Raw genomic sequence first — 23,688 nt, 5'->3', positions numbered from 1 at the left:
TAGGGATGGTCTATGACCAATCAATGTCTTGGAAGACACACATTGAATACATTGCAGCAAAGGGAGGCCGTGCGATGAAAATATTAAGCAAAATTAGTAATAGTCACTTAGGTATGCGGAGAAATACTCTTATGTCAGTGTATTTGTATGTATATTCGCCCGGTGCTTGAGTTTGGGTGTGTGTTATACGCGGGGGCACCTGCCTACAAGATACATCCTTTGGTAGTCATAGAGAGACAAGCCTTGAGACTATGCTTAGGTCTCCCCAAGTTTGTTTCAATCAAGATCTTGTATCTTGATGCTAGGCTTCCCTTCCTTGCGACCCGTTTTAAATTGTTAGCTACACAGGCATTACTTAGGCTCTATGAATTGCCGGTAAGGCGCTTAGAAACAGGTTTTATTGACCGTCCTGACTTTCTTTTTTTTGGACAATACTGGCCGAGATTTTGTATACCCCAAATTCTTGTTATACAGCGCTTTCTAGACAATTTAGATGTTCAAATTGATGCTTTTTCTTTCACCCTTACCATTAACATTGCTATTAAATTACAGTTTGATGATATATTCCCGAAAAATTCAAAATTGATGCCGCTCAGTTTTTTAGAAGCTATATTAAGAGATTACCTGGCACATACGCCAATACAAGCAGTCATAGCAACTGATGCGTCACAAAAGGAAGAAAATTGTGGAATGGGTATTTTTTTCTCCAGCCCTAGACTGGTCCTTTTCGTTTCGCCTTCCCGGTTTTGTGCCCATATTTGAAGGAGAATCGTTTGCGATAATTCTAGCTCTCTGTAAAATAACTGCTTCAGTAAGAACCACAATAATTTTAACAGATTCACTATCAGTATGTGCCCCCTTACTGCAGATGAGAACTCGCATGCTCAGAGTGCTTTCAAAGCATTAGTTTTCTCGCATCTCAATCTCATCAAATTGGCCAGGTTCCAGGACATAAGGGCATTTATATGAATGTAATGGCAGATGCGTTGGCCAAGTCATCTTTAAATGGGCCTGTTATTGATGTATTACCAGCATCGAAATTCTTGATAGGTGCTAGATTAAGAAGGAAACTACTGTTAGAGGAATTTTCTACACCTTCACACTAACAGGCACACCAGAATTCAAGCACTTGTTATACCATTGGAATAGGAGAATATCTCAAACGCGAGGAACTGAAGTCGCAATCACTAGACTGCGCTGTCAAATTCCACAGCTGAATTTATATTTACACAGAGCTGGTTTGGCAGCCTCCCCTCATTGTCCTGTTTGTGGAGTAAATCAGTCAACTGAACATTATCTCATTTATTGTACTGGATTCTCTGTCTTACGTGAAAACACTTTAGGTGCTGTTTGCCACCTTCTCGGAATAGATTTAAATGCTGAAAATGTGATTTCTTTCGGGGCTTTGTGTCTAGGCCACAGCGACGGGATACAAAGAAACAAGAAAACAAATATATATAGAAAAAAACAGACATACTATAGAGCCAGAAAGGCAGAGAGAGAGAAACAAAGTAACTGAAAGCACCAATCAGTAGAAGAGAAAACGATAGAAACAGTTATCAATAGATGTGAAGAGAATGAAGAAAAAAATTGACAGAAACGCAGACAAAGAAGGAACAGAAAAAAATCGCAGCTTATCACTGGGGTGAATGATGGTGAGTGGGCGAAACTCGTACTGCACGGTCCTCGCGGCACGGCCACGCAGGATGACGGCTCCCGCTTCGGTCTCCCGCACCCGCGCGGCGTGGGTCACTCTTTGTAGCGTGAGCTGCCGCCGCCCTGCGCGCACACCTCTAGGCAACCTTGTTCATCCTTCGTCGACGAACCTCATTTGGCACGCGCGCCAACACGGCACCACCGAAGAACACGCAATCACAGTGGTGCTATCATCTCTCTTTCCTTCCGTACGTGCGATGTAAATCTTGTTTTCATAAAACTCGCCTTTAATTATTATCTTTTGCTACAAAACGCCATCTCATGTGGGACGATTTGGCGTTTCTCAGCGTATATGATTTCGCTATATAGTACAAGGAGTGCCCTTTCTGGACGGAATGGAGACTCAGTAAGCGGTGGTTACAAGCAATAACGATGACGAACGGGCGACGCCTTGAAGAGCTTCGCCCCTCAAAAAAAAAAAAAAAAGGACAGAGTGAAGAGCAAAAATAAAGTGTACCAAGGAAAGCCGCCCAGCTTTAAAGTTGATTCAAGCCTTCTGCCACTAATGCAAAGTGCGCCAATTTTTATTTGTACAGTACTTGCCAGCGAATTCCGGGGTATGCGCAATTCTACCACACAGTCACGCATCTGCTTGTGAATATAGCGAAAACAACTTCCTCTGCTTGGAAATGCAATGAAAGTAATTTTCGTGCTTTACAAACATACGCGTCCTTTAAACAAGCTTAACTATACAAGGTGAAATAGGGCGACAGAGCATGTGATTAAAACTAACGACTTCATAGTCTAAAGCCGATCACCCACTACAAAAGGCACACACTTCACGGCGCTTATTCCCCTAAGGCCACGTAGTGGGTGCACCGCAAGTTCAAATATATTTTAGTGCTTGAAGTATGCAAGAGGGACCGGATATCACTAAATTTTTGGGAAAGCATACATATAGATTGAGTTTTTGCTGTAGGGCTGGCCCGCACTCGCCTTATTCTAGCCACCGTGAGGCCTGCACTTTCCGTATGATAATGATGATGGTGATTCCCGTAAGAATGGCACTACCCGCCACGGTGAATCAGCCTTAGTGCTTTCGTTGGCCTTCCTCTTTTTATTAATTGCTACGTAGATCTTAGCGAGCGCGCGTGTCATATGCGCGTGGTGGTTCGGGCTGCAAGGTATTCAACGTCAGCTCGCTTGTTATCATGTTGGAGCCTCCGCAGCAAGTCTTCTACCTGCATTTCTCACATGTGCTCGTCACGACTTTTGCCAGGTGACCACAGGTTCGACCGAGACCTTGTTGGCTTCCCCGTTTGACGTAAAGCGTCGTGAAGACTGAAGACTACGCATGTATTCACCTTGGGAGCCTCCCCAGCGACACTGTGTTCGCATCGGACAGCACGACTGCGGCATCACCACCTCGAAGCGCCGAGCACACGGTGACGGGGAAGACCTGGTGTTTGTGTTTGAGAGGCGCTGTTTCTTACTTGCGGTGTTCATGCGAAAAGCATGGGACATCGTCATGCATGACCGTGAGCTCATTCACAAAGTGCCTCGGCTCCGCACCTGTGCCTTCTTCGCGAAACGCCTTCCGGTCGTGTCCTGCTGTCACCCTCAGCCGTTGTGGAATCGCTACCGTGGGGACGTCGGTGAGGCAAGCGTTCTGTACTGCTTCAAGGCCGACACATGCATTCAGCTTCAACTCCTCGGCCTGAGCTACGCCACGTATTTGCGGCTACTCACAGAGTGCTTCAACAGCCAGCCTCGTGCTTTCATATGCGGTTTTTAGCCGTTCTACATGATGACGCACAGCTCCTTCAGCACCATGTGCGGCTGGCTTGCTTCCACCATGCGATTCGAGTACCACAATTTCTGTTCCTTGAAGTGGGCCGCGAGACCCTGGCCAACCATCTTAAAAAGGCATGGACAGCAATGTCACCGTGAGTGACTTCCACCTTCATGAAAGCTTCCTGCAGGATAGCAATGCGCCTTTCCAGGATCTGTGTTGGCAATGTGTGCAGCAGCTGCTCAGGGGACTCACGGCATGGATTCGCCGTGTACTTTGGCACATTGAATGTTATACACGGAGGACCAACACGGGTGTGCTTTACGATACGCCGTACAGTAGCAAGTACTGCTTCGGGGAAGTTGTTTACCTTTTGGTCACACTTGATTTATAAATAAATGATAATATTGCAGTCTCGCCTGATTATTTGTGACGTTAGGCCTGGTTAGAGTGTTCCCCAAACAGCTGAAAGCTCTTTTTTTCTCGAAGCATCTTTCATCTCTCACTGTGATCTCCGCGCCGCATTTATTACGGGCAGCAGGGCTGGCACCCAGATTTTCATATTGTTGCTAAGAATATTGACAATGAGTAAGCAGCTCTACGGAGGCAAAGATGTCGTGATTGAAGAAGGCGGCTTTCTGTATGGAGTGCACCAAAAAAGCACTGTTGTCAATAAAGCCATAATTACCATTGATGTGACTACAGCACGTCAAGGTAACAGGAACATCATAATTAAAATATCCATATTTTAATAAAGTGTAAGGCATTTTTTATAGCCATTCTGTTGGAAAAGACTAACTTGTAAGGTATGTGTAGTGTATTTTAGGTCAGCGATGAAGGCAACGCAGGCAATACGTGTGTGTTGTGGATAAGTACATTGTTGTTAGAATCGTTGTCCTGACGCCAGCAGCACAAATGTGGTGATAGAAATCCTAGTCGCGTTCTTAGAAGTCACTGGACTGGATGCACCCCTGTAGAGTTACCCAAGCCTAACAAGACCATTTTCTCATCTCCCTACTTTACCATCGTCGTTCAACACTTTTTCACTCTCCAGTCACCCTTCCCCACTCTAAAGAAGCAGGCCAGAGCAAACTGTAGCTCAGGTTTGCCTAATTCGCTTTCCGCTCTAACGCAGCAGACAAGTCGCAAATATCGTGCAGTAGGCTGCCAAATCTCACACTGGTTTCAATAATTTTTTGCGGAGTCTGCTTTTTCTTGTTCACATTACACAGTTAGAGAATTGTTAGTCTAGATGGTGGCCGATCTCAGAATGGTTTTCTTTAAGCTCAAATACCTCAATCGGAGGGGAATACTTCATCGAGTACTTCCTCGAGAAAAAGAAGTACATATGTCCGCCAATTTGTGAAGTTTTTAAGCGTTTGAAACTAATTACACAACAGCACGAGCTGAAGTCTATTAGTTTCTTTCTGAAATCTTGCAACAAAAAGGATTTCGAAGAAATAGATGACCTGCTTCAAGAAATTTATTCTTCATTCGCAAACAAGGAAACAAACGAATGAAAGTAAAATAAATAAACTAAAAAAAAGAATTGAACAACCAAACAAATAAACAATTCAAATAATGATTGCCATCATAATCTTCACCCTCGACCGGTTCCATTTCCAGTGCAGGACGAAGGCCCCTCTGAGAAATGTTTCGAATACCGTGAGCGAGCTCAATTCATTCAATGTTCGCGAATTTCTCTACTTGGACACCGCAATTGTCTCGCTAAAATGACGATGAGAGGCGAGATATAAACAGGTAATAGCCAGGTGGCGAAACTAAATATGCTGACCAGCCAAACGACACAGAAATTACCCTTGAAAACACCGCAAGTAACGTACGGAGAAAACCACAAAATACAAAACAAGTGCTTGTCCCGTGGTGTGTGTGTGTGTGTGTGTGTGCTTCTCCTATGTACCGCATGTTACTTGTAATCCTAGTATTCATCAAACACATGCCATATCAAGTTCTTCTCTGGAAACACGTCGAAATGTGTATTTTGTGGAATGCTATAAAATACTTGCAAGAAACCAGGGCGTTGACTAAATTTGAATTGCAGGTTATAATATCATTGCATATTTAGTCTTCACAACAAAGGTGTACCCAATTTTTTTTTGGCGAGCGGGGGGCGGTATTGTTGTAAGTGTGTCCCATACGTGTTTTATGTGCTGTTCGTACGTGCGAAATGGTTACGTCACATATTCATGCGCATTTTCATTCAGAGTCTTGTGCTGCTTTATCTCTCATAAACACATCGTGGTGTTTGGACGTTAAGCATCAGGTATTATTATTAATGTTGCTTCCGGATAAATTTCTCGAGAGTAACACACCTTGTGCAGCTAGTAAAATGGTTTATTTTGTTTCTGTATAGGTTGCTCCTTGCAGCACGAGCACGACTAACATCTTTGTTGTTTAGAAAAAGATTACTCCATCGTACGACGATACGAACACAAAAAAGTTGTGTACAAAACAAGGAAATAGCATACACAAATGGCTAAGCACAATGTAGAGTAAACGTTTCCAAGGCAATGTGCAAGTCCACAGGGTGTCTTAAACACATGCTAACAAGGACAAACGTACACACACCTATAATATACGCAATGTATATGAGGATCTATAGTATTGAATATACAAAACTTGGCGAGATACATCGCCAGACTGAGAGCCAAAATGCACGAATATTTTCTTCTTTAATTTGCAAGTTATAATCACACCTTCTCCGTTGTTGATTTCTATGCTGTGTAAAACTACCGAATTTTAGTTCCGCACAATGGTCGTGACGAGCACTGAATGGACAACAAGAACAAGAACTTCGTCACTCATGCTTAGAAGGCGCGCTGCGCGTTGCGTTGAGGTGTGTCGACGAGCATCAGATGGCTGGTGGGGGGTGGAGTGTTGCATGCGTCGACATTGCCGTCAGAACAGCTTAGAAACAAAAGGTAGCCATTGGGCTTGCTCGGTATTTTATCTGCAAACAATAAAAAGTGGCTATGAACTGCGTCCTTATATAAGTCGAAAGTCGCCAGAAAATAGCCTTGGCCCTAACCTAAATTTTTCGTCGCTATAGACGAAGTCGTGAAGTAGCCAATTTGTCACGTAATATATACACTAACAACAACCGTGAACTTGTGCCAGTGACACTTCCAGAAACTTGAGCACAGTGAAAGTGCCACGATGGCTCGCGCGGGGAAGAGGGGTTCGAAGTAAAGCCTCTGAAACTTCGCATAGTAGCGACGTATGTGATACGCGCGCCTCCTCTTCTATCTAATTGGAGGCTGGCGCCGCGTCGGTATAGGGCGTATTCATGTGACGTAACCACGGACGTCACATACTGCTCTGCGCCATTTTAGCGTCCTTGGATCGGCGGCTCTGGTGGTGACAGTGGTTCAGTCATCAACGCTGTGTAAACGTTGTTGCTAATTGTTTTGTGTTTTCGGCTCTTCATGTGTTAATTACTTGAGTGCGAAGGCGACACAATGCGGCGCTTCGTATATAAGTAGCTTGTGCGGCTCTGACAGGCAGCGTTACGAGGAAAAAATTAACTGTGGCCCCGCCACAGTGGTCTACTGCTTATACTCGGCTGCTGACCCGCAGGTCGCGGGATCGAGTCCCAGCTGCAGCGGCTTACTTCCTATGGAGGCGAAAATGCTGTTGGCCCGTGTGCTCAGATTTGGGTGCACGTTAAAGAACCCCAGGTGGTCGAAATTTCTGGAGCCCTCCATTGCGGCGTCTCTCATAACATTATTGTGGTTTTGGGACGTTAAACCATACATATCTATCAAATATTAAACTGTGTGGCGTGGACCCTTGCGATACCGGCGTACAATATGTTGCGAACGTCGACCTTTGGCTACGCGTGGACAAATGCGACACTAAGGATTTTCTTGTTTTGAGGACAAGTTTCGTCACTCGAAAGCAGCTCAATGCATACAAATCTATGGAGGGCCAGAATTGCGTGAGCAGCGGCTCGGTGCAGGAACCGCTGCTGGCACGAGTCTCTGCGGACACCGTTATCGCAATCACACAAGTAAGCGTTTCATTTTGTCGCATTTTTATCTCCCCGATAAAGTAACCAACTTGCTGAATTGCTAGTTTTATTGACTACGTGGCCACGAGTAGCTGAATTTTGTTTTTCTTTTCGCCTCTTGTTGTATGCAGCCAGTCGTAGAGGGCGTTAATATTATTTCCTCGCTGTTTTATTTTGTACGCAGATATACCACTCACAAAGCTCGCCAGCTCCTCCTGTCAAGGCATGGATTTTGTCCAAAAGCGATGGCGAAGTAGTCACAGCCCTCTGCCTGTGTATGGCTGGCAACGGCGGGGCGTGTTCTCATGTGGCGACCCTGCTGTTTTACTTAGAGTACGGCGTGCATGCGCGAGACGGCGACTCCTGCAAAGATGTCGCCAACAGCTGGCTCTCGACACACGTACGCAAAATCGTAGGGCGGCCAGTGGCAGAAATGGTCTTTTCTTCTTCTACGATGAAGAAGATGATTCTGGATGGCGAGTGTCGCTCAAGCAACACGCCAAATGGTCGGTCGAAGCTTGCGGCACCTTCCCCAACAAAAGCGGAATGGAAGGTACTGTATGACGCTGTAGCTGTCTCAGGACTTCATCCAGCAATACTGAGTACCCATTCGGACTACAGTGACAAGTTTGCCGGTTGTCAGGGCCTGCAACTGCTATGACTTTCACCTCATCTACGACTGTACTGCAAAGAACTTGGATTACAAGGATCTTATGCAGCTGTATGATCAGATCTTTGACAGCCTCGTCATCATGCAACAAGCCTGTGAGAGCATTCAGATCAGGACGAGGAGTCAGGCATTAAGCGTCAACTGGTATGCATATCGCACCGGCCACATCACTGCATCAAAGTTATATGATGTGTGTCACACACGTTTAGAGTCACCATCTGCGTGTCGCGTCGAGAGCATCTGTATGCCTCATGTATATGGCTAGCCCCCCACTCTTCCAATAAATATGGGCGGGAGAAGGAAGAAGAGGCACTTTTGAAATATAAAAGTGTAAGTGAAAATCTGCATGAAGGTGTCCATTTCAAAGAAGCAGGGATTTTTATACCAACTGAGAACGTGTACTTAGGTGCAACACCAGACTTGCTGGCTGTGTGAAACTGTTGTGGGGCAGGTGTTGTAGAAGTAGAGTACCCTTGGAAAGTAAAAGATGGGCAACCGAGCGACCTGCTAATTGACACAAATGGCTGCGTGACCGAAGTAGACGGGCAGCTTTAAAAAAAAAAAAACTCACCGGTATTACTACCAAGCTCATTTGCAAATGTTTGTGTGCAAGACAAGTTACACTGACTTTGTCCTCTGGAACAAAATGAGATAAACGTGAAGTGCATTCACATGGATGAAACATTCCTAACCTCACAAATTGACACTGCCAGGAAGTTCTTCAATAGTGTTTTATTGCAACAGTTATTCGCACACTGGTTCACCAACCATAAAAATAAGACTTGAGCAAGATGACTATTTCGAAAATGAGTGTAGACACCAGCTCTACTAGAGTCTTGCACGCACGTGTTCAGAATGCCAATAACAGCAGTTCTCATGGTGACATGGAGGATCCCGATACCTTTTGTGTATGCAAGGGGCTGGAAGAAAGAATAATTGCATGTGATGGTGCCAGTGGTGAAGTCAAGTGGTTCCATTTTGGCTGTGTCGGGATGAAGAAAGCGCCGGAACGCAAGCACTAGTTTTGCGAATCATGCTCTGAGCATAAAGCTTGAACTCAAATGCAGTTACACAGCTGTTGTGCAAAACGAGTGCAAAAATGTTGAAAATGCGCGTTTATTGAAGAACCATCACTTGTTTATTCATCGAAGTGGTAATCTTTACACTAGCCATTACAGGTGGTGGAATAACACAAAAAAAAAAACATTTAAAGAATGGAGATGCTTGAAAAGTGAAAAAATTTGCCTTGAATAACACTGCTCATTTATTCATTCAAAATGCCTTGCAGGTCCATTAAAGGGCATTGAGTAAGGGGGGCATTTGTATATACATTGCAAAAAATAGAGAAAAAGTAAAAAAAACAAGAAAACAAATAATAAAAAAAGCAAACAATTTATAAACACCAAGCTGCAACAAAGTTATGCAGTAGAAAAACGCAACGAAATCAGGTTATCACGAAAAGATTCACTGTTAGAGATGGATACGATGTGATCTGGAAGGCTGGTCTAATGTGCTCTGGCTTGATGTAATGGTGATTAGTTAAGTGCCTGTGTGTGACCATGAATGCGTATGAAACTACGTGCGTTGTGAATGCGTCGAGATGTGCGCAAAGGGACATGAAGTGGCAAACAGTGGCATTTGTTACTGTGGATGTCCCTTTGGAATAAACATAACAGGGAAACTACGTGGCGTTACCCAGTGACAATAATGCAAGGTCTTGTTTTATTAGGGTGTGCTTGAATAACAGCAACGTGTGTAAAAAGCAACAGGCTAATGCGTGTCTGTGAAGTCAGATTCCACAGCACACAAACGATACCTAGCCAACTGGAACCAGTGACGTATACAGGATAGTTACTGCACATCAAAATTTTGCAATGTTGTCAAAACACACACCGTTGTCACTTCTGTTCATGAACTCTGCTGGCAAAAGGAACCTTGCAGTGATCAGGCAGCCGTAATAAACGCATTTACTAGTCTTGCTATGTATCACGGTGTCTTGTCAGTAAATTTCAGAGGGATTCGTGTTTATATGTTGCACCAGCTGATTCTCTTTTCATACATAAGTCTATGAAAGCTGTTAACTTTGAAACTACGAAAATAAGTATTGATACACGAGCGACCGCATACATAGTCACAGTAGTCAAATATATGTAAATGTTTATGTACAACCGAAGAGATAACGCAACGTAACTGCAAAAAAAACAAAATTCTATGTCATAGACCTAACAAAAGAGCACAACACCTAACACAGCATAATTTTTCAAAAGATCTTTACACAGCATATGTTTAATTGAATGGCACGTCTGAGAGTCACAAATTCGTTAGGGCACAACATACCTATACAATCCTGTCAATATGGCATTCATTCGTACCGAAATTCTTCAGCATTTATTTATTTCGTACCGTTCCGAAGACTCGCTCCACATGAATTTGGACATTGGCGACTTCTCTCGTCTGTTCGACCTCTGTGCTGGAGAACTGCTTTTTTATTTTGTAAAAGCAGGAGTGGCGAGTGTGCCACAACACACCCCAACACACTCAGCCATTATGAAACCCCTGTCTGCTAATTCAACATCGCCTCTGTCCGGATGCTGCAGTACCCCACTATCCTCTGTGATCACTTTGTCACTGTCACGTCGTCTCTATCTCCTTCCTGATCTTCGTCTTTTATCTCTTCTAATCTTTCCTGTCATCTCCTCACTTCTGTTTACTTCCATCTTCCAGGTGGCAAGGGTTAACCTATTGTATATGTGCCCTCTCTTGATCACATATTACTGGGTTATAGTGGCTTTGTACAGATGGCATTGTCATGCCTTTATAATTGTGCTGCCGCGTCCCCATCTTGGGCTCGATGGTGGATGGCTGGCATGGCTGCCGAATTTATATATACGTTATGGCCTCTTTTTCATTTACTAAACTGTCTGATCGCCCTCTTCCTAAGAGGGGGCGCACCGAAGCAACACTGAATGTATTCATAAAGCCAAAGAAACTCTCCCGTGCTTCCATGTGATCCACTGTCAAACACGAGAAAAGAACGCAAGAGCCATCTCTATGTTGGTCGCTTCCAAGGAGGAGGAGGAGGAGGAGGAAAGTTTAAGCGGAAAGACAGGGAGGTTAGCCAGTTCTTAGACCGGCTGGCTACCCTGTGCTGGGGAAAGGGGTGAGGGGAATGAAAGATGTTAAAAAGAAATGTTGCGAAGAGAAAGAGAAATTACAAAAAAAAATTGCGACAGAGGAAAGGCAACATCAAAGAGTATAAGACACTAAAGTCTGTCTCTGAGGCCAGTTGTCCGCAAAAAGCGCAGCAAAGCTTTCAAAGCCTTCTGGGCTGAGGATGGGCTCGGCCAATGACCCAGAATCCTTTGTTCCGACGAAGGCCGATCGTCTAATTTATCCAGTGCTGCAGTGAGTTCTTGTCTTTGCGCGTTGAAATGGGTGCACTCACACAGAAGGTGCGCGATGGTTTCTTCGCAACTGCAGTAAGTGCATGTAAGAGAGCTCGCCATCCCAATGAGATAAGAGTATGCGTTCGTGAAGGCCACTCCAAGCCACAGGCGGCATAGAAGAGTCTCCTCAGCTCGAGATATCCTTGGGGGAAGACGAAGCTGCAGATTGGGATCCAAGTTATGCAGGCGCGCGTTTGTGAAGTCTGTTGAGTTCCACTGTACCAGTGTGAGGTCACGTGCAAGCGAACGAAGTATTGTAGCTGCGTCGGTTCTTGAGGACGGGATGGCTGTGTATTGGGTACCATCGTGTGCAGATCTAGCGGCCTCATCTGCGTGGTCATTGCCATATATACCGCAATGACCTGGTATCCACTGATACACTATGCTGTGCTGTTTTTCGATTGCTTGGTGATGAAGAAGCCTTATTTCAGATACTAACTGTTCATTAGGTCCATGGCGAAAGGGTGACATAAGACATTGAAGAGATGCCTTCGAGTCCGAGAAGATAGACCAAATTCCCGAAAGTTCTTTCACTATAAACTCCAGAGCTGCACGTATGGCCGCAAGTTCTGCAGCTGTCAACGACGTCAAATGCGATGTCATGAATTTAATTGTGATGTGCCTCGCGGGAATAACCACCACCCCTGCAGAGCTTACTGAAGACACCGAGCCATCCGTGTAAATGTGAAGGCGTCCGTTGTGCTTCTCTTGCAGGAAAAGTAATGTGGCCTGTTTCAGGACTAGATGCGACGACTTTTTCTTATTTTGGATGCCAGGAATTGTAAGAAGGGCTTTGAGTGGGTGTAGGCACCATAATGGTATCGGCGGCTGTGCTGCATGCGTGAGTGCAATGGAAGCACTGCGCAATGCTGAGCTACAGTTGCGCTGAACGCTGAGTGGGGCCTGGAAGTTCGAAGTGAGGCGAGGTGATGAGATGGAAGCCGAGCGAAATGTCTTATGTGCATTCTCAAAGCGTCTACGCGGATGTATGCGTTGACTGGATAATCACGCGCATTGATGACTGTCGCTGCTGTAGACGCGCATCTCGGGAGACCAAGGCATATTCTCAGGGCTTGGGCTTGGATCGACTGGAGGACGCGCAAGTTTGTTTTTCGGATCCCGCAAAGCACGGGTAAGCTGTATCGCATATAACCGAGGAACAGAACAGTGTAGAGTTGGAGCATTGCTCGTACCGATGCACCCCACGTTTTTCCAGCAAGAAACCTCAGTACGTGGGTGATCATGGTGAGTTTAGTTTTCATGTGGGCGATGTGAGGGCTCCAGGAGAGGTCGCGATCAACTATGACTCCGAGAAATCGGTGGGTCTTCACGTAGTTGATCGTGTGTCCGTTGATTTTAATAACATATGGGCTCATAGCCTTATGCGTGAATGCTATAAGCGAGCATTTCTCTGACGACAGCTCTAGTCCCCGTTCTTCCAGGTACTTTGTCGCTATTGTAGCCACTCTTTGCAGCCGCGCACGCAAATGAAGGCGTGTTACGCCTGACGCCCAGATGCAGATGTCATCTGCATATATTGCTAGATGTACAGATTCTGGAAGTTCGTCAACCAGGCCGAGTAGCGCTAGATTGAAAAGTGTGGGGCTAAAAACACCGCCTTGCGGCACACCACGACGGTTGCAATGATGCGTTGTTGTGCCATTCTCCGTCTGTACAAAGAAAGTTCTGCCTTTCAGATAGCTGTAGATCCATTGGTAAACCCGACCCACTAATCCAACATTTTCCATGACATCCAGAATGGCTTCATGTAATACGTTATTGTATGCACCTTTCACGTCCAAGAGCAACGCCGCAGATAAACGTTTCAGTCTTTTTTGATGCTGAACAGATGAGACCAGGTCTATAACGTTATCAATTGCGGACCGTCCACGCCGAAAGCCCGTCATAGCATGAGGGTATACCTCGTGGTGCTCCAAGTACCACTCTAGGCGAGTCAAAATCATCCTCTCCATCACTTTCCCGATACAGCTGGTAAGCGCGATGGGGCGAAAAGAGGTCAAGTGCAGAGGAGATTTACCTGGTTTAAGCACAGGGACGAGGTGGCTGGATTTCCATGAATGAGGGATAAATCTGCTGCTCCACGAGTCGTTGCACACGGATAGAAGGGCCCGTCGAGCTGCTTCTCCGAGGTTGCAAAGAGCCATGTACGTGATCCCATCCGGACCAGCCGATGCATGCCTTCAAGGCCGCTTGTAGTTCCTCTAGAGAGAAAAAGGTATTCATTCTTGAATCTCTGGAAACTGGAGCGTTTTCTAGGTGGCGCATGGTGCACGCGGACGTATGACCGGCAACTTTCATGCGGAAATCTTCTGCTACTTCAATTTCGGTGCGGCCTTGGTGGAGAGAAAGACACTTGAAGGGGCGATGTTGTGGCGATGTTCGTAGGCCACGGACAATCCTCCATGTCTGCGTCAAAGGCTTGTGTGGATCCAAAGATTCACACAGATGTTTCCAGCGAAAGGATTGAAGTGAAATGATTCGCCGCTGAATTTTTTTTGTAGACGCCTTGCCTCCCTCAAGTCGTGAATGGACTTAGTGCGCCTATACCTTCTTTCTGCGCGACGACGGATCGCTCTGAGCCGTTCCGATTCCGCTTGATGTTGACAGTATTCTGAAGTATGTTGAATATGATAGGTCGCTTCTTGAGTAGCACCTCTAATCATATCCTCGAGGGTGTCAAGAGGAGGCGCTTTATTTTCTTGACACCTCTTTTCCGTCAGTAGCATGAACTTTGTCCAGTCGATGCGAGTCGAAGTGTCGTAGTTTGGCGATTTTTCCAGGCCCTTGATCTTCAAATAAGTTGGTATGTGGTCGCTTCCATGAGTTTCATAGTCTGCGAACCACTTGACCCTTCCATTTAGGCTTCGTGACACAAATGTCAAGTCAAGGCAGCTGCTGTATGTCGTTCCCCGTAGAAACGTTAGGCTTCCGTCGTTTACACAAAGCAGCTGCTGCTCCAGAGCAAAGGAGAATACTTGCCTTCCGTGACTGTCTGTCTTCTGACTTCCCCTTAGTGGGTGGTGAGCGTTGAAATCTCCGGTAATGATCCATGGTCCAGGTGTGGCTGTTAACAGTGCACGTAGTCTTTCAGGTTCAAAACGGTTTGAAGTTGATATATATGCGCCTACAAGCGTGAAATTGAGGTCTCTACGTTTAGCTGTCAAGCAGACATACTGGTTGTCATCGTGAGGTGCTACACGGTGCTCGATATAGGTAAGGTCGCATCTGATATATACAATGACTTTACTCTGTTCGTTGCAGGTAGCGGACTTGAAGGCTTCGTACCTGGATAGTCGTATTAAATTGTGTAGCCTTGGCTCACAGATAACAATAGTTGGAAACTGGTTTTTAAACACAAATTGTCGGATATCAGAAATGCGGGGCTTGAGGCCTCGGGCATTCCACTGAAATATCGAAGCTCCTTTGACCTCTTTACGCAAGGCTTGCAGATGCGGCGCCATGGTGCTTTTCCGGACTTGATAGCCCCGGCTTCAGCGCATCCACTAACTGAAGTGCACTCTTTGCAGCCGGACTGTCAATGCTAGTGAGGAGCATACGAATGGTATTCATAAGGGTCTTTACCATGGCTACGATTTCTTTGTCGCGACTATCACCGCATTGTCGTTCCGAAGTGATTGTAGACGAACGATGCGGTGGCTCAAACGGTGGGTCTATCGTTGGCAGCGCTGGCCATGCTTCAGGCAAGCCGGTGATGCTCTTGTCTTGCTTGGAGGATTTGTTGTCGGCGTGTCTGGACGCTATGAGGTGGTATGCGGGCGGTCATTTGGTGAGGTTCAATCCTTGCTTCAGCACTGGGTCTCCTCAGGGGCCTCCGGCGACGAGACCGCCGGCGTCGTACTTGGGCAGCGGCGTCCCTGCGAGTTAAGCCATCCCGGACCATTTGCCTCAACACTTGCATTTCCTTTTTCATGATTGGGCAATCTTTTGACGATGCTTCGTGAGGGCCATGACAGTTTCGACATTTTCGAAGTTCTGCCTGACAAGCGTCTGCACTATGTGATTCTGAGCATAGCGAGCACACAGCCAGGTTTGTACAGACAGCACTGACATGTCCCAATCTATAACATTTCTGGCATTGAAGGGGCTTCGCTACAAAGGGTCGCACTGTCTGTCGAAAATGGCCGACCTTGACTTGCGATGGAAGGCTGTCACCCTTGAACACGAGCTTCACGCAGCGTGATTTGCCAAGGTGACGAGCTTGCAGTATAGTAAGTTCTGCAGACACCGGTTTGATGAGAGCAGCAAAGTCACTTTCGCTGATGGAAATGTCGACGTCGTAAATGACGCCTGCCGTAGAGTCGCGGCAATCAGGTATATATGAGCGAACATTGATGTTATCCAACATCTTGATGTTGCCCAGCACTTCCAATGTGCCTCGTTGAGTGACGTCTACGGCGAGGATATTCTTACGGCCGTTGATCTGCACGTCCGCGATCTCTCCCTGGGCGAGTTCCTCAAGAAACCTAGACGTGACTTGACGATTGAGCCGGTTGAGACTATGAGCCGCATCGACCGGCACAAACAGAATTGTGTATATCGTGGGCTCTCACGTCGTCGTCGCATTCTTACTTGTTGTTGGAGACGGCATCACTAGTCTTCTTTTTCGCTGCCGCCTCGTCACAGGCACGAAATCGCCTTCATCGGAGCTTTTGTCGCTGGCCGTAGAGTAAATCAGCGTGTCCTCACTGTCGGCATCCCTCGGGTGGCTCGTACGCTTTCTCGAGGTAACTGCGGACGACGTCGATGGTTGCGGTGGAAGCCCAGGCGAATCCACGTCAATCGCCGCAGTCACTGGAACGGTGTCTTCCACAGAGTCGCAGAAAAACTTTGAAAAATTACCGATAGTGACAGCAGTGTTCTACGCCAGAGTCGCTTCCAAATGTCTCACCAGTACCCTTGGTCCAGGGTATCAGGCTACACGTATGGCCAGTGGGGACCTTCTTCTCGAAGTCCAAACCAAAACCCAGTATGAAAATTTGAAAAACTCGCCTCTTTTGGAACCACATCTGTATCTATAACACCACACTGTTCCCTGAACAGTTCCCGAGGCGTAGTGTCTGATCAAGACCTAATAATCCTGACAGACAGCGAGCTCCTTGAGGGCTGGAACGAACAACATGTAACACATTTACAGAGAATCAGCATTAGGCGTGACAACAAACAAACCCCAATATAGGACCTCATTCTTACATTTTGCACAAGCACACTTCCAGAATATATCAAAACAGGCTACTTGAAGTTAAAGGTTCGACCCTACATCCTCAACCCCCGACGTTGTTTTAAGTGTCAGCGATTCGTCCGCGATTCTCAGAGCTGCCGCGGCCGTCAAACCTGTGCAAAGTGCAGTTCGCATGAACCCGCTACAGACAAATGTGAAGAAGCCACTACCCACTGCGCGAACTGCGATGGTGGACACCCCGTTTACTTTCGCACATTCCCTACATGGAAACATGAAAAAGAAATACTCACACTGAAAGCAAATGAAAACATCTCGTTTAGGGAGGCGCGCAAGCGTCTACTAATGCAGGGTCCTTCGTTCACGGAGGTGGCACGAAGGGGGCAGTGTCACCAAAATCCGCGGCGCTCCCACATACTACACAGAGTGGACGAGTGGCAGCGCCATTCACCCCCTGAGTGGAAGTAGCAGAGGCTCTTCCGTCACCAAAAGGCTTCCAGGCCTCCGGACTCTAAACCCCAGGGCCTTCTGTCTCGACAGAGAGGCCTAAGACCTCCGCGCCTGCATGCGTGAACCACAAGCGGTCATCCAGCCCCTCGTCCGAGGTGATGGACACAACAGCAAGTCCAACGGTGTCTTCGGTGCCGAAGGACAGGCGCGGCTCTTTGGAGCGCGCCAGAAAATCAAAAATCATCATTACGTGGCCTGACAAATGTTCTTGACTTTATACAATACTTCTTTAGTACACCTAGCACTCATTTACACTCATAATGAATACACAAATATGCAATGGAACGTCAGAGGACTGCTTAGAAACCTAGACGATATTCAGGAACTCTTACACAAACATTCCCCAAAAGTGCTCTGTGTACAAAAGACACACTTAAACTCCAGTAACACCAATTTTCTACGTCGTTATGTAATAATCAGAAAGGACCGCAATGATGCTGTAGCGTCATTTGGTGGTGTGGCCATTATCGTTGATCAGGGCGTAGCATGTACACATCTACTACTACAAACATCCCTTGAGGCAGTGGCTGTTCGAGCAGTTCTTTTGAACAAACTTGTAACCATCTGCTCTCTTTACACACTTCTACAGTACCGTCTCCGAAAACACGAATTCCAGTCACTGATACATGAACTACCGGAACCTCATGTGGTCCTTGGAGACTTCAATGCACATGATGGTTTATGGGGTGACTCTCGCTGCGATGCACGAGGTCGCCTAATCGAACAGTTTCTTGTTTCTTCGGGTGCATGTCTGTTGAATAGGAAAGAGCCAACATACTTTAGCCTCGCCAACAAAAGCTACAATCATGGATCTAAGCATTGTGTCCCCATCGCTTGTACCCATCCTTCAATGGAAAGTGATCAACAATCCTTTCGTAAGTGATCACTTTACAATCATTCTAAGTACACCACTAGAAAAAGCTGCCCTACATGTTCCCAGATGGCAGACAGACAAAGCGGACTGGGAACAATTCAGAGAAGCTACTCGATTGAGTGGGTCGGACATATGTCAATTAAGTATAGATGTAACAGTAGACTTCCTGACAGCACTTATTATTGATGCTGCAACGTATTTTATCCCACAAACTGGATACTCCACCAGGCGACACGTTCCTTGGTGGAACAGTGAGTGTCGGATTGCATGTAGAAAGCAAAATAAAGCATGAAAGCTGATTCGAGATTCTCCGACAGCGGATAATCTTACAAATTTTAAAAACATAAAGTCCGAAGGCAGGAGCACGCGCCGACAGGCCAGTAGGAAAAGTTGGCACATCTTTATATCAGGCATCAATTCATATACACATGAGGCTAAAGTCTGGAACATGATTAGGGGAATAGCAAGAAGACAAGTACATTCACTCCCTCTCGTAAACACACAAGGTAACAGCTTGGAAGATGAAGCAAATTTTCTCGGCACATATTTCAAAAAAGTCTCCAGCTCGTCACACTATAGTGAGCCTTCCAAAGATACAAAACAAGAATTGAAAAGCAGAAACTAGAACACAAATGTACAAAACACGAAGCATACAACCAAGCTTTCGGCTTAGCTGAGCTCCAAACATTACTAAACTCCTGCAGCCATTCCGCCCTAGACTCTGATCGTGTGGTGTACCAAATGTTGAAAAACCTACCAATCGAAAAGCAAGAAACCCTACTTTGCTTGTTTGATGCTATCTGGTTCTCTGGCGCTATCCCTATATTTGGAAAGAGGCTACAATTTTTCCCATTTTAATAGAGGGCAAGGACCCTTCCTCAGTTTCAATCTATAGGCCCATTGCACTTACAAGCTGCCTTTGTAAACTTTTTGAAAATATGATAAACCGCCAACTTTTACATTTCATTAAAACACACAATCTGCTCGACGGATTCGAGTGTGGGTTTCGAGAGGGTAGATCCACCACCGACCATCTGGTGCGTATCGAGTCAAAGATCCGAGATGCTTTCGTCCACAAACAATACTTCCTCTCTTTGTTCTTTGATATCAAGAAGACTTACGACGAAACATGTCGTTTTGGCATATTTAGAGACTTGTCTCACCTGGAAGTGCGCGGCAGAATGCTTTCCATAATCTAGAGTTGTCCAATCGGACATTCCGTGTCCGTGTGGGCAGTGTTCTCTCCCAAACATTTGTCCGAGAAACGGGAGTTCCGCTAGGCGGTGTACTTATTTGTACTTTTTTCATTATCAAAATGAATTCCTTGCACCTGTCCATCCCCCGCAATATGTTCTATTGTAGGTATGTCGATGACGTCAACCTTGGCTTTAAGGCATGCAACCTGGCAATGTGTGAGCGGCAGGTTCAGCTAGATTTTAACAAGGTCTTCAAATGGGCAGAAGAAAATGGATTCCGACTGAACCCACAAAAAAGCACGCGTGTCTTGTTCTCCCGAAAGAGAGGCATGCACTCAGAACCTGATATTCAAATGAATGGTCAAAATATTTCTGTTAATGCCAAGCATAAATTCTTGGGCCTAATTTTGGATCACAAGGTAGACTTCATACTGCACATCAAGTATTTTAAAACGAAATGTGTAAAAGCCATGAATGTTCTGAAAGTGTTGTCACGTACTACGTGGGGTAGTGACAGGCAACGTCTTATGAATTTGTATAGAAGCCTCACTCGCACCCGCTTAGAGTATGGGGCCGTTGTTTATCAGTCTGCGACTCAAAGTGCTTTGAAGATGCTATACCCCGTGCACCATTTGGGCATCCGCCTTTCTACGGGTGCTTTTCGCACCAGCCCTGTAGAAAGCCTTTACGTTGAGTCAAATGAGTGGTCGCTTCATCTGCAGAGAACCTACATGTCCTTTGTATATTTCTTTAGAGTGAAAGCACACAAGAATCACCCCTCATCCTCCACTATTAAAGATTTGTCGAGCTCCATTCTGTTTCAAAACAGGCCTTCGATGAGGCAGCCCGACTCAGTTTGCCTGAAAGGTCTAGCTGAGGAAACTGGTGTGTCACTTGATTACAGTTGAATGGCTTCTGTAGAATACCCGCCACCACGGCAGAGACAGATTATAGACTGCGATGTGTCTTTCCTAGAAGATAAAAAACACGCGTCCATTGTCCACATCCGAACATACTTCCTGGAACTTCAAAACAAATACACACGTCACGAGTTCTTTTCTGATCCCTCTAAGTCAAACTCCTCTATGTCCTACGCTGCTGTCGGCTCCTTCATTCTCGCATGCTGGCCTTCTACATAAAGACACAAGTATCTTCACAGCGGAAGCTCACGCGATACTTGTGGCCGCTAAACGCATCGAACAATTACAACTACAAAAAACAGTCATTTATACGGACTCCCTCAGTGTGGTAACAGCACTGCAAATACTTAAAAACAAAAAACCCTGTTGTCAACTCACTTTACTCTAATTTATGCACACTCTACACACTCAAACAACATGTTGTAGTGTGCTGCGTACCAGGGCACCGTGATATCTAAGGCAACGTGATGGCGGATCAGCTGGCTGTATCCGTCCATGAAAGCACTGTCACTACACTCATATCAATCCCGGCCTTTGATCTTAAACCGTCTATCAAACGAAAGCTCAGGGACTACTGGCAGAGTGAGTTGGATAGACATACACAAAACAAACTACACGTTATTAAGCCACGCCTTGGTCATTGGCGGCCAGTATCAAAATCACGTATCAAACGAGGCTCAGGATTAGACACACATACACGGCACACCCATAACCTTTGTCCGGTGGCGATCCACCATTCTGTGACAGATGTGGAGAAGCACTAACACTTCTTCACATTTCAATCCAGTGTGAACAATTAAACACTCTAAGAAGACAACACTTTCCATTACCCCACCGACAACATGTACTATTACACCCTGCAATGTTCGTCGGTAGGGAACCACTTTTGACTAATAAATCGTTGCCAGATTTTTAAAGAGATGTCTGTTTCTACCTTCTAATATACCCAGGCATCGCGTAGCACCTCTCAAGAGAGGTTGCTGCTGCAGTGGCTACATTGAAAAGCACTTGCCTCACGGCCCTTGGACACAAGGGCACTAATGAGGCACTTGTGCGAGTGCAAAATTATTTTACACATGCTTTTACTATCAAAACTTTTTGTCACCCATTTTTACTATACAAATCACGCCATTGTCATCATTTTAATAGTTATGTTTTTACCCACGTTAGCACGAGGAAATTTGAGGCCGCTATACAGCCATGCATGATATCATTGTCCCTATCTTTATAGTCACTGAAATGGCGCTCTTTGGCCATCAATTGGCCCTTGTGCCATTAAGATCTACACATCATCATCATCACTGTCACGTCCACCAAAGGATTTTGAAATTAATTTAATCAAGCCTTGTGGACATATGCCTTTAAGAAATTTCACAGTATTGTGGAGCTTGTATTGTGACAACGTCTCTGTTCTTGTAATAATGAGCTTGGTCTCTGAACGAAAATTTCATAACAATCCAAGATTACCCGTACCTTCAAGCCGAAATTCTAAAAAAAACAACTGGCATAGTTTTCATAATGTGTTCTTTCTCTGGCCAATACACCAGTAAACCGAGCCAGTCACATCAATTATCTAGTCACTTCTCAAGGATTCTACATGCCGTGGGCTGTGCCACATTAGAACGATACGCAAGATCTTGAGTGTGGAGTCCCAACCTCAGCATCATAAGAAATAACATCATTTGATGGAACTGGGTGAGGGCATTCCTTGTGAAGTGCGAGGCGTGATATTTCAAAAGGTTGAGCAATGAAAGCAACATTACAAAAGAAGAACTGGCGTAGAATGCCACTTTTTTGTCAATTTCCCTATGCTGTCTTTTGAGAATTTAGATGCTCACAAATTCAACTTGATATTTGTGAGCTCGTTCTGCAGATTGGGTGTCGCATCTTGAAGGTGCTGGATGTCGTTGCCTGTCGAATCTATTGGCAGCTGATGCCTAGCCAGAAAGGAAATGCATAACAGACTAGTCAGTTTCAGAAGCTCATTAGCTGGAATATAAATTGAGTCGCTACAATGACAGGCCAGGAAAAACGCATTAGCTGATAAAACAGATGGTATTTTGAATACGCCTGGTAAATGTAACTTGACAGATTCATTTTATTGGATTTTGAAGGCCTCAAAGAAGAAAATTACGGTGGCAAAGTTCCATGTCAGGCACTGCTCGCTCCTTGTCCACGCTTATCCCAGCTGAGACGTCCACACTTGTAAGTTCATTTGAAAAAATAAATAAATCATCTACGTTGTTTTTAAAGTCAAATGTAAGTTGATATAAAATTGATAGCCAATTTTCACCTGCAGAAACTTGTTGCTGGCTCTGGTTGCGCCGTGTTTTCAGTTGATTGTACCTGCCCTCGTGTTGGCAGGCGTTGCTTCATAGCCCAGGTGTAGCGAAGGAGCCCAGTCACGTTACATTCATCAAAAAGCTTGGCAAGTGAACCAGCGTTTAAAAAAAAGACGTTTTTGATACACAGACATGTACGACCGCAGTCTTCGCGGAGTTTGGCAAGTGAACCTGCGTGCGAGAAAAGGGGGTGTTGAAATGCACACACACACACACACACACACACACACACACACGCACACGCACACGCACACGCACACACACACACACACCACACACACACACACACACCACACACACACACACACACACACACACACACACACACACACACACACACACACACACACACACACACACACACACACACACACACAGCTGAATTCTCAATGTTTCACTTGGGTGTGGCTTATCTAACAGCGCTTTTGCAGCCTGGGCTCGAAATTTTCTTAGGCGTCGTTCTGACGTGCAGCCCGAACGACTGCTATCTCGTGAGCCACCACGGAAAAGTTTCTTTCTACTGCCCCCCCCCCCCCCCTCTTTTTTTTTCGCATGCCATGCTACGTCGCTCTCTCAAAAGCGGCAACCTTGACAATATTTATCGTTTTATTGCCCATAAGCTACTGTTAACATAAGCTCCCACGATACATATTTTTTTTTACCCCGCTACTCCCTCAATACATCTTAAAGGCGACGCAACTTTCTTCATGCCGTGAGCACAGTGATGTTGCCTCTCGATCTCTTGTTTTTTATTTTCTGCTGGCGGTGCTAAACTAGCGAAATGACGCTTACGTATCCGATATAAAACGTCTTTAACACCCTCGGTACTAGTCGGGGTCAGTCGTTACCGGGCGCTTCTTCCGGACGATCCACTCGCGACAATGCTCTTCCGACAGGAGCCTTGTCTTCTCGCACTCCGTTGCGCGCACTTTCGGGACTTTCTTTGCTGCTGCTTTCAATTTTCATCTCTTTGCTCTGCGTACGACTGGTGCAACCAACTATCGCACAGTAAATAATTGCCGCACGCAGTATTA

This window comes from Rhipicephalus microplus, chromosome X, assembly GCF_043290135.1.
Source record: "Rhipicephalus microplus isolate Deutch F79 chromosome X, USDA_Rmic, whole genome shotgun sequence".
NCBI classification, from domain to species: Eukaryota; Metazoa; Arthropoda; class Arachnida; order Ixodida; family Ixodidae; genus Rhipicephalus; species Rhipicephalus microplus.
This window is presented reverse-complemented; position numbering follows the sequence as displayed.